The sequence below is a fragment of the Aethalodelphis obliquidens genome, unplaced genomic scaffold (assembly GCF_003676395.1).
Source record: "Aethalodelphis obliquidens isolate GAN/ISIS:26980383/991018 unplaced genomic scaffold, ASM367639v1 scaffold19, whole genome shotgun sequence".
Classification (NCBI taxonomy): domain Eukaryota; kingdom Metazoa; phylum Chordata; class Mammalia; order Artiodactyla; family Delphinidae; genus Aethalodelphis; species Aethalodelphis obliquidens.
In genome coordinates, this window is record NW_020837963.1 from 27,062,725 (window position 1) to 27,072,275 (window position 9,551).

Genomic DNA, 9,551 nt, shown 5'->3' on the forward strand with positions numbered 1-9,551 from the left:
TCCTGAGACGTGGCATCTAGCAGAGGAGCTACCCTTGTGATTAAATCCACATCGTTCTGAAAATTCAAAATAACACGTGTAAACTAAACAAGGTGAAAACATCTAGGTAATCCCAAACAGCACCACGAAAGTTTAAATTATAGAACAGGATCACCCATCTGTCCATTGGTTCATCCATCCATTTAAAAAAGAACAGCTAATTCTTTAAGGGGAAAAAAAAAAAAAACCACATTTTTTTTTAGCTCTAGGTTAATCAGGAACGAAACAGTGGAAGTCCTGTCTCACTAGCCCAACTTTCTGCCTATTTACAACCAGCAGAAGTTTTAACTGCTCACTTTGGGCTGTGTGTCTTCCTGAACCAACACAGTCAGCCAACATTTAATGTCAAACTCTTTTCCACAAAAATTATTTCAGGAAAAAAAAGTGACACTTGCTCACAGCCCTCAAATATCAACAGAATGAGAAGCTGCTAGAGACAGGAACAGCCTCTCGGCACATCTCTGGTTGCATCCTTCACTGCCCTCACTTTCGAAGAACATTCTGGAATGCTGAAATGAATCAGTACCTCATGCAGCCCAAGTCAGCCCGAGCAACATAGGTTAAACAGTGCCATATGGCAAACACAGGCGCATGCTGCCCTTTTCTGAGACAAAGGACAAAAATTCCTAAACAAATATCCTTTCTTTTCACATGGGAGGAGGTGAAGAGGGGAGGGTTTTTCAAGTGAGACCAAATAATGCCGAAAAACGCTTTTTCTTTAATTCTTAGAGCCTAAGAAAAAAACTAGAGTTTTACCAGAGAACCTCAGTTTTTCAGAGTCTCCCTTCAACTACATCCTGAAAGCTAACACCACAAGTTAGCCTAGCTCCCCATACCCTAAATGAGCAAGAAGTAACAAGACAGCTGCACCCCAGGGCTGAGCTGACAAGAGCGATCCTCCGGGTGCCAGAAACGGTGAGAGACAAGCCTACCTGCTTTTGAAGGAATGAAACACCAGCTTACTTCAGTCTTGAAAATAAAATACATTAATATCTCAACCGACTTTCAACACTCCATTGAGGAGGTGTCTGAACCTCACGATCACATAAAATACACGTCTCTTAAAGTCAGTTTTTGGAATGCGATGACTTGATTACATTCCTGACAGCAAAGCATCATCAACAACAAAAGAACAGAGAGAAAAAGAAAGAAAATCTACCGAATGAACACATAGTTGAAATACACTTGTAAAATATGTTTGTAAAACGTATATTTGAAATATATTTGCAAAACGTATCTAAACCCAACGGAGCTGCTTTTTAAGTTTATTTTTTCGACTCACCGGTGTGGTGTTTTACTCATCATTTTACACATATTTACATGTTTGGGTTCTAAAAATAGTTGCGTTTCTAACGATTTCCGCTTTGTAACTTTCAGTACCACTGGCACTGAAGACTAAATGCCAACTCTTTTTCGGGAAACTACTTTTAAGGGATATTGAAAGCCACAGAATTATACTTTGTTACGATTCCGATGTATGCTACTGGAAAACATTTCATTCCGGACATAAATATTCCAACCAGCACTAGCTTTGGAAAGAAAAGCTTCAGCTGTTCAAATCACGTGTAGCCAGACGCAAGGGATAAAGAATACACAAAACAGACAGTTGCAACTGCTAATTGTTACCAGTCCGTCTGAAATATACTTGATATACCTTAGCAGATAGTGTAAATTTCAAATACAAGCAATGCATTTACAGTGCCTATATATGTATCCTCCCTATGACTATTAAGTCATAACCCTCAAACAGTCCTCTCTTGAAGAAAATTAATTTTAAAATAAAGATGCTTTTAAAAGAACTGGATGAGACATTTTAAACTTATAGTGAAAGTTTTTCTTTATTTTTCCCATAAGGTTTGTTGTATTAAGAAATTCTTCTTAAATAAACATTTGATGTGACCCCTTTCTTAAAATGGGCTCGTGACAATTTGTCGAAATTTCTGAAAACTGTAAGGTATTCATAGCTAGAGTCAGAGGATGAAGAGGATATGCCCTCCCATAAGTCACTCCCCCCTCTGGTGAGAGAGGTAGGGCGGGATCTCAGCTCCCTCAGGGCAGAGGTCACCCCTCCATCAAAGAGAAATGTCCCACCTCCCTACCGCCCCCCCCCCCACACACACAATTCACTTGTTCCTGGGTCCAGAGAGGATGGCAGCGAAGGCATGAATCTAAAAAATGCTGTCACTCTTGTGGTCCCAAGGCACATTCAAACCCTAACAGGCTGCTGCCAACATACTGCTGGTCATAAGACGGAAAAGGTTGGGGGTGACATCCCCAAGGAGAAGACAGGAAGGAGAAGAGAGCCACCGTCACCTGTGTGACTCATGCCGCCAGTTAGCACCAAGCCCAGCGCAGAACAAGAGTCGAAAAATTGCTGGTACCCAAACTCCAGAGCAGACAGAATGGCAGCCCAGGGATGCACACCCACACTCCACATTCACATCTGCCTTCTCAGAGCTCCATCCCGCTAGCCTGCCTCTACACCACCACACATGGAGATGTATTCCAAACACCACCTGATCAGACTTCAGAACAAATCCACTCTTGACACGGCTCTATTCATTGAAAAATGCAAATCCAAATGAGATGAGGCTTCCTACCAAGAGCATAAGGGTCTGGGAGCTAAAGACAGTGATGCAATGAATTCTTCCTGTTTAGACATTAATAATTCCGGAAGAAAAGATCAAAGGTGCCCAGTGCTAAGCAAGCCAAGGCAGGTCCACGTGCTGGGTGCCAGTTCTGCCGGTGTAAGTACAGCAAGGGGACACAGGCAGCGGGGCCAGGGCAATGCAGCACACAGGCCCACTAGTATCCTCTGGGCGGCGTTCAGTAAGAAGAGAGTTAATGGAACTTTCCCCACAGCCTCTAGAGCTTTTGAGGGGGAGGGGTTAGGGCAGCAAAGAGATGCATTTTCTGAAAGAATTGACTGTGTCAGAATAAGTCCATCCAAGTGCTAAAAGGTATAAACATTTACAGCATGTAAGATGTCTGCTTTTGAAGAAGGAATGTTACGTTCAAATATTTATAGCTGCAGATATCTGATCAAATACATTGCACTTTCTTCTGCTTTCTACCATTAGCTCTATGCCTTCAGCTGAAATCTATGCCTATCACCCAGAAAGGTTAGCTGTCTCCAGCTAAATTTGGCCATCAAACGCCAATGAAAAAGTTATTTGTTTCCTGCACAACAGAGTTGCTTTATTCAGTTACATTATAAGCAAAATACCACTTTTAATGATATAACTGAAAGCAATGTCGAACATGGAATAAAAACCAAAAGAGTGCAGTCTCTTGCACACTGCAAACAAATATATTATGAAAGGAAAGTACACACGTCTGGACAAGCTCCTTCCCGCTGAAGAGAGTCAGCTTCTATTTCAGTTTCCTATTTCTATGCCATTAAGGTATAATGCAGCTGAAACTCTAAACACAATCTCCAGCCAGACTTAGAGCCACTCCCACAAAATTCTTTATAAGAGTCCTTCTGGTAAATTATGAATAAGACCAATACGTATCCTGGAAAAGGAATAAATAAAACTCCACAGCAACCCAATAAACTGAGCACTGGTTTTTCAAGAACCATCCATGACTAAACTCTACTTAAATTCCTAGGTCACATTATCATTTTTCCCTGTTTAGTAACGCTGAAAACCATCTGTTCGAGTTGACCCCACTTTGAGTTCTTCTTTAAAGTCTCCTTTTCTTTTTCACATAATTGTTGCTAAACTTAATCTCCCCATTGAACGCTCCACCTGTAAGACTCAAATATCTCCACGTAGGAGCAAGTAAGGTAAATGAAGTTAAAGTTTAATTCACGGAAGTGGAGACAAGGTGATTTCAGCATCGACCTGTTTTCACAGACATCTCCCATTCTATTCACTCTGCGTTGGTCTCTGAGATGTCTCATCAAGTTAGAAATGTGGGGACTTCGGAGCCCCAAGGAAACTTTAGTCTCTAAATGAGTCAGTCAACTTTCAAGGTCCTCTACAAATAACAATGGGATTAAGACCAGTGATGAAAACTATTCTCAAATCATCACTGCCTAGTATCAGTTACACGTCCAAAAGTTAAAAGTCCTTGATGGAGCAAGTTTCAGTATACTAAGCCATTTGGAAAGATTACGCTGACAACAAAAGCTTTCGGAAATGAAACGAAGCAAAACTCCTCTCTCTTTTTCCACTGCTGAATCCTGCACCTACCAACTATGCTCCTTGGCTGTTCTGTTTCATTTTACAGACGTTCGCATTCTTCTCAGTGAGCTTTCTGGCGCATCCCTGGGGCTTGTTATTTTTTTAGAATGTTAATGTGCTCTAAACGTTTCATTTTATTCAAATTAGCAAATTTAACAAAATAAAGCCTTACTAATGAACCAAACATAATATATTTGTATCTTAACACATCAAAATTCTAATTCCATTACCAAAATACTGGAGTCTCGCTCAGAGCTCAGGGTCTCCCAGGGTCCATTCAAGACGGCATGGGAATTGCTCTCGTGAAACTGTCTGTCCTTCTCCAGGACCCGAACTCCCAGACCCAGGCACGGCCGGCCAGCTCCGCACCCTCCAGTTTCGCACACAGGCGGGGAAACTGCGCGGCAGTGGTATGTGGGATAGTTAATTCCGGCCAGTCTGTGTCAATATAAATAACACAGCTATTTTGACGCCACAATCAAAGAATGCAAGAGAAAATGAAGGAGGAACAAACAAATGATAAAACGAGCTCTTTTTTTTTGCGCGGCAGTAGAAACATCCTACCGAATAGCATGCATGCCTAGTTCCTTAAAGTAGCACTTACATTCCTAAACCAAAATACTCCGATCATACTAACAGGAAGGCACGAAAAATAATCTGGCGAAGATCCTGTTGGGGGAATAACCACCCTTGCTTCTCCTCCGGTCAGACCTTTAATGGTATTTATCACACCGCCACGGGGTGGGAGCACCTCAATGTTTAAGTCATCTTTAATCAAGGCTGGAGACCTACGGGCAGGTTCATGGGGGAAATGCAGGTCTGTTGCACGTTTAATGAAGACTTTTGTGACCTGCCGTTAGGTCGGCGCGGTGCGCGGCCCAGGGTCCCGCAGCCCTGCCCTTTGTTACGCGGTGGACCCCGCCGGCAGGCCTGGCCCCCAACCACGGACACCCCGGGGCTTCCAGCCGCAGCCCAGAGGGCACGGGGGGTCCCCACGGCCGACACGCACCAGGTCCCACGAGCAGGACGCAGCAACTCCACGCGCGGACGCCCCACACGGGGACGCCCGGGCCCGGTGCCCACCAGCCCCTCGCGCACAAATCCGCGCGCTGCCCGCGGCCCGGCACCAGGTCAGGTATGAACACTTATGTAATCGCCCGGGGGCCACGCCTCTCCCACCGCCCCACCTCCGCCAGGACAAAGTGAAGTTTAAAATAGAAACCAATTACCTGGCCTCCGCCGCGCCTCGGCCCCCGGAGCGCGGTCCGCGCCGCCGCGCACACCCCCGCCCCAGCCGGGGCCCAGCGCAGCCCGCCCCCCGGCCCGGCCCGGCCTGGCCCGGCCCGGCCCGCACTCCCCCGCCCCGCGCCGACCCCGCCCCAGACCAGGCCCTCACCCCCCGGCCGGGCCCCCCAGTCTCCCGCCCCAGAGCAGCCCCGGGCCCTGCACTCCCCACCCCCAACCTCATCCCCGCCCCCTCCCGCCGGCCCGATCCCTCCCCAGTTAGACCCTCTCCGGCCCGCACGGACCCCCGCCTTTGTTACGGTGCGAAGTTGGGCCGTGGGTCCCCGTCTCTTTCACTTCTTGGGTTACAGTGCAGGCGTGTGACGTCCGCTCCACATGACGGGGGCGGGGGGCGGGCGCCGGGGGGAGGGGGCGGGCCGGGCCCTCCCCTACCTCCCCGCCCCGCCCGCCCCGCCCACGGCCCTCCCCCAGTTAGCCGGGCCGCGAGAGGCCACCGCCCCCGGGGCGGGCAGGTAAATGCCCCCGCCCCCGCCGGGCCCCCGCCTCCCCAGGCGCCCCAGGCCCAGCGCCGCACCAGCGGGAGAAACAGAAATAGGAATGATTTAATCTAGCGACGCCTCCCCCTTCTGCCCATTCCTCAATCCTCGAGCTCACAGAGATTGGGGGGCGGGGGGAAGAGAATCGAGTCGTACTCGGATTTAGGGGGCGGAAATGGCCCGGGCGGGAGGCGCGGGGCTCTGGACACCACCTTGTAACCGAGTTAGGATCTTGATGGGAGAGGACGAAGCTCGCCCGGGGTCGCCCGTGGACCCTCCGGCAGACCTCCGCGCGGCTCTGCAGCCGGACACACCGTGCGTGGACCAGGTCGGGTAGCAGGGTGCCTCCCAGGGGTCTCGGGGAAGCAGGGGACACATGTGGGTCCTTAACCCGTTCCCTGCAGCATTACCATCCGTCCCAGGGCGAAGCAGCACAGCCACTCCAATACGGAACAGAGATGCTACATGGCTAGTAGCATGTGTCCACACACAACACTACCAGTATTCCTAGGGAAGTTGGTGCCGGGTTAAACCCGTAGGAAACGTGTGGCGGCCCGTGACGCGCTCCGCCCGTGAATGTGCCCATTGTGCGCGGGAGCCACGGCCAGCCCTTCGCATTCATAAGTCGGGTGGGCAGCAGAACTCTGACCATAAGCAGGTCACATTCTAGCCTTCGCCATGGACTAAGGATCAACTGCCAGTGAGAAAATAAAATGTGAAGTTGGAAGGTCCACGCTGCCCTTCACTTTTACAGTTAACACCAGTTTCAACAATCCTCGACCTGGCTACGCTTAGCGCCCGGCGAGTGGGCTCCCTCCCTCCGACCCCAAGAGCGCAGGGCGCGCCTGCCGCGTGGGAACGTGACGGAAGGAACCACACATTTCGATTCCCCAGTCTCTGAGAAGCACAATCGCATCACTCCTTTTCTTCCCCGTCTGCAGGTTTCGACTGGAATCCGAAAGCACTTCTTACGCCCATTCTTTACGGGGGGACACTCGGAGGATGGAGGGTCTCCATTTGGACTGCCGCGTGCCCACCTAGCTTCAAAGACTCAGAAAAAAGCGTGTCCACGTCTACAGCTCTCAACTGTGCAAATCAGGAGCCTGAGGACGCGTGGGGCTGGTCGGATTTAACAGTGTGCAGACACATGGGCGCATGCACGCGCGCGCGCGTACACACTCACACCCCAAATTACCTCCGGGATGGAGAAAGCCGCTGCGGATTGGCCGGGAGAGCCGTCACTCACACCCAGGGGGCAGGGAGACTTCGCAAGGCTGTTTCCTTTTTTTCCCCTTCCCTACCGTTTCATTTATTGGTAAAACAACAGCAGAGGTCTGAAAGTTAGCCATCTGCGCCGAGAGAGAGTTTGCCTTCGTTAACGAGGGGGGGCGTCAGACAATATCCGTTTAAATATATTTTGTACTTCCTCAATGGATGAAAGGGGAAATTAGCAATCGGGGTGGGGGAGGACAGGGAGAGCGCGGTGAAAAGGAGGGGGTCATCCGGGAGGGGATGGACGCAGGGTGAAGCTGTTCTCAACACCCAAAAGGGACTCTGACCTTTCATTGATCTCGAAATTAAAAAATGTTCTTCACAGGTCAGATTAGAACAAACACTGGTCCTAACTTATGAACTCATTATTTTAATTTTATTATTTAAGCATGCGCCAGCAATCGTGTTTCCTTAAGAAAGAACTGACCTATTTTTGGCTGGAGATAAACGATCATGTTAACAGATGTTAATCTTGTAATCTGTTTTTCCTGTAAGCACTTTACATACCCGGGTTTCAGACCTTAAAAATAACATCTTTTCCAAAAAGACCTGACGTCACAATTCACTCCCTGAAAAATCACTCCCCCTCTCCAGTTTTTTTCCTCCGCAATGATCTCAAAGACATTAAATCTTTTCCACTTTATAAACGCTGATTTGTTCTGCCTCGACTCCCACAGGCTTTTATTTGCATTTCAAATTCCACAGGTTACACCAGTCGCCTTTTCAAAAAATGTAAACCAACAATGAAGCAGCAAATGGCTTTCTGTGCATCTGGATTAAATAAGGCACAGAATGAATATATTTTAAAAGAGGGCTGAGCAAGTTGATCTTTGCACACCCGGAGACCAAGTAATTCTTTATCAGTAAGCCCAGCGGAATGAGTAAAACAGAGACACACAACCCCAGAAGCCCCTGGTCACATCCCGGTCTGCTGCGGGGAGCTTATTAACGCTGATAATAAGCGAGGCTGACTTACAGACCCACATTTTTCGGATACAAGGCTCGGTCTCTCGGGTCCCTAATAGCAAAGCTCCACCGGCTCCCCAGCCCACCACGGGTGATTGTCACCGCACACCAACCTTCCTTCATGAACCACTGTTTTAAATACCCAACTCGGCTGTCTTTTAACAAACTTATTCATACAAAGTTTCTTTAAAACTCGACGAGGCGGTTCGATCTAAATACTGATCTTAACACTTCAGTAGGTTAGCTCCTCCTGGAAATGGCAGACGAGGCGCTTCTCCACCACCACCACCACCCCCAAACACACACCCCAAGTATTCTTTTCTAGTATATACGCGGGTATACAGCGCGATCAATACCTCCTCCGCCCCCAGCCACGCCAGGCTGGGTGCATCTCCGAGGAGCCCCTGCCACGCAGACCCCGTCACCCCACCCCGCCTCAGTCACTGCGAGAACCCTCGTCCCCAACCCCACTCCGGCCCTAACTTCCCTTCCGGGCTCTCACTCCTTTAATGTTAGGGTCACTTATGCGCTCCCAGCTGATGGGCACGCAGCCAGGAGAGGGGGGAAACAACGCCCCTCCCCGCAAGCACGTCCCCGAGGCAGCAGCGCTCGGTGCCCACTGGCATCGACCCCATCCACCAAACCCTTAATAACTGAAGCGGCTCCTCGGGCCCCGAGGCCCCAGCACCCACCTTCATTAGCCGGAGCGTTTTACTTTAAAGTAAGGCAATTTGCTCTTTGTCTCCTAATGGATGGAGAGCGCATCCGAGCTCCCCTCCTCCCGCGTCGCCTTTGACGAAGTGTACAAAGCCGGAGCCTCCTCCGCGCTCCCACCCCGCCCCTCCACTGCGGTAAAAGCCACCTCCCGGGCGCTCGCTGGGCCGCCCGAAGTTGCATCTTCCCTCTCCCGGAATTGCGGAGCGGAGCAACTAGCCACCGGGAAAGCGAACCGCCCTCCCCGCGCCCCGGAGTCCTTTCCCGGAGCCCCGACCCCCGCGGCGCATGCCGGGTCCCCCACACGTCGAGGCCTGGTCCCAGCGACCCCCGCCCTCCCGCGGGCCCCGCCGCGCCTACACCCCGGCCCCTACCTTGGCGGGGAGGCGGGCGGCCCGGGGAGGAGGACGCGCACGCCCCGCGCCTCTGAAGGTGAAGCCGAGCGCCCGAGGCGCGGAGCCGAGCGCTGCACTAGACCGACCGCGCCAGCTGCGCCCGGGCGCGGGGGACGCGCGAGGGCGCGCGGGGCCCACCACGCGCCCGGCCCCCTCCCCGCGCCGCCCGCGCGCGCCCCGGGGCCGGGGTGTAG

At 50.8% G+C, this 9,551-nt stretch overlaps 1 protein-coding gene across 5 annotated transcripts in view; it reads right to left on the reverse strand.

Annotated features, from left to right (window-relative positions):
• Positions 1–9,505, reverse strand: part of ZNF516 (zinc finger protein 516) — a 112,585-nt gene extending 103,080 nt beyond the window's left edge. For 3 of the 5 annotated variants that reach the window (XM_027118783.1, XM_027118782.1, XM_027118777.1), the window contains exon 1: positions 5,759–5,840. The gene's annotated coding sequence lies outside the window, so the exon portion shown is untranslated. Of the gene's footprint in view, positions 1–4,459; positions 5,407–5,758; positions 5,841–9,336 lie in introns of those variants that run through there. The other 2 variants (XM_027118779.1, XM_027118781.1) reach the window with 2 other exon arrangements.
• Between the last annotated feature and the right edge of the window lie 46 nt (positions 9,506–9,551).